At 44.1% G+C, this 2,472-nt stretch overlaps 1 protein-coding gene across 1 annotated transcript in view; it reads left to right on the top strand.

The window, feature by feature from the left end:
* Positions 1-2,472, top strand: part of LOC104995501 (antigen WC1.1-like) — a 58,847-nt gene that overhangs the window by 40,210 nt on the left and 16,165 nt on the right. The window lies entirely within an intron of this gene.

The following is a 2,472-nucleotide window of genomic DNA, read 5'->3' on the forward strand; positions in this document are numbered from 1 at the left end:
CGATGCCCGCGTGGTGTGCAGGCAGCTGGGCTGTGGAGAAGCCCTTAATGCCACGAGGTCTGCTCACTTCGGGGCAGGATCAGGGCCCATCTGGCTGGACGACCTGAACTGCACAGGAAATGAGTCCCACGTGTGGAGGTGCCCTTCCCGGGGCTGGGGGCGGCACGACTGCAGACACAAGGAGGACGCGGGGGTCATCTGCTCAGGTCTGCGCTGCACACTGTCCACTGGCAGGGGGAGGGATGGCGCCCTGGAGGACGGGGATCTGAGCCCCAAGGGAGAGATGCTGAAAGGACCAGAGAAGGAGGCTTCCTTCCATGGAGCCTGTCTTTCCAGCAGACAAGAAGATGAGGTGCTTTTATTTCCTCCTGCAGCAGCTGACAATCTGGTCCTTTCTTCTCCATAGTGTTTCCTGGCAGCCTTTTCTCACAGTTTTTCTGTGAGAGCCTTTTCTCACAGTTTTTCTTCAAATCAGGGCTCACCCTTCTGGTACATATGGTAGAGAAGTCTTAAAGCCACGGTGCTAATTTTTGTTTGTTCTGTAACAAATTGCCACATAGTTAATGGTTTAAAACAACATATTTATTTCCTTACACTTCTGTAGCTTAGATGTCCAGCAGGGATCTCACTGGACTGGGATCAAGGTATCAGCAGGGCCACAACACTTCTGAGCCTCTGGGAGTCTGTTTCCTGTCAAGCTTCTAGAAACTGCCTGCCTTCCTTCACTCATAACCCCATTCTGTTCATCATCAGACGACCAACGCTCCACCTCTCTAACCATTATCCATATTCACATCTCCCTCTAGCCAGACTGAAGAAAAGTATTCCCCTTTAAAGGACAGTGAGTCTAAGAATGTGATTAGGCTGTGCTCAGGTGGTTAATCCACCATATTTCAGGTTAATCTCACCATCCCAAGGTCCTTACCTTAATCAAAAGTCCCTTTTGCCAGATAAGGAAACAGTCACAGATCCATTATTCCATCTGCCTCCACACTGTCCACATCACATCCCTTTCATACACTCTTTTAGATGTTTTGTCAGGAAGCAGGAGTCAGCTCCCTCTCCCTGCAGGTGTCCAGGTTGGTCTTCCTCTCAGTTCATATCCACTACATCATGGTGGTAGAAATATTTAGAAAGACAGACACAAATTGACAAAGTCAGATAGAAAAGAGACAAGTTTCACTCTGGTCATCTAATGGATTTGCTTCCTCAGCTGGGTCACAGATAAATGTTCACAATTTTGGGGAGAGAGGAAAACCCAGAGCACTGAGTGGAGTGCTCACTGTGTCTGTCTCCTCTCTTTCAATCTTAGAGTTCCTGGCCCTCAGGATGGTGAGCGAGGACCAGCTGTGTGCTGGGTGGCTGGAAGTTTTCTACAACGGGACCTGGGGCAGTGTCTGCCGCAGCCCCATGGATGATGTCACCGTGTCCATCATCTGCAGACAGCTTGGCTGTGGGGACAGTGGAAGTCTCAACTCTTCTGTTGGTCTCAGGGAAGGTTCTAGACCCCGGTGGGTAGATCTAATCCAATGTCGGAAGACGGATACCTCTCTCTGGCAGTGTCCTTCTGACCCTTGGAAATACAGTTCATGCTCTCCAAAGGAGGAAGCCTACATCTCATGTGCAGGTGACTTATGTCTGTTTCTGTGTCTGTCCCAACCCTGTAGGATGTTATTAGTGAGATTTCATATTTTAAAATCTAAGTGATGGGTTTAAGTTGAGTTTATAAAATGAATTTTGGATGGAGCTAATTTGATCCACATGTTTCAAACTTTCTTTATTAAAAATTTTTGATATAATTGACATAACTATTGTTTGCCATTGCAACATAGTGGTTATGAATTTTTGTATATTGATAAATGATCACTGCAGTAAGTCTAGTTATATCCATCACCATATATGTAGCTAAATATTTTTCCTATATGATAAGAATGTTTAAGGTGTATTTTCTCACCATCTTTCAAATAGACAATATGGTATTCATTATGGTCACCATGCTCTCTTCACTTATTAATTTTATAACTCACGTTTATACCTTTTGACTACCTTTGCCCACACCAAATCCTCCACCTCTGGCAGCCACGAACTACTCAGCATCTATGAACTTGCTTTTTGCTTTAAGATTACACATATAAATGAGATCATATGTTGTTTTCTTTCTCTGATTTGTTTCACTCAGCATAATGCCCTCAATGTCCATTCATGTTGTTGAAACTGGCAAGATTTTCTTCTTTTTTATGGGTGGATATATATCTGCATTACATTTTCTTTATTCATTCATCGATCAGTGAAGACTTATATTGTTTGGCTCTTGTAAATATTGCTATAAAATACTAAAGATGATGTTGTTAAAGTGCTGCAACCAATATGTCAGCAAATTTGGAAAATTCAGCAGTGGCCACAGGACTGGAGAAGGTCAGTTTTCATCCCAATCTCAAAGAAGGGCAATGTCAAAGTATGTTCAAACTACCC

The sequence above is a fragment of the Bison bison genome, unplaced genomic scaffold (assembly GCF_000754665.1).
Source record: "Bison bison bison isolate TAMUID 2011002044 unplaced genomic scaffold, Bison_UMD1.0 scf7180017864281, whole genome shotgun sequence".
Lineage (NCBI taxonomy): Eukaryota > Metazoa > Chordata > Mammalia > Artiodactyla > Bovidae > Bison > Bison bison.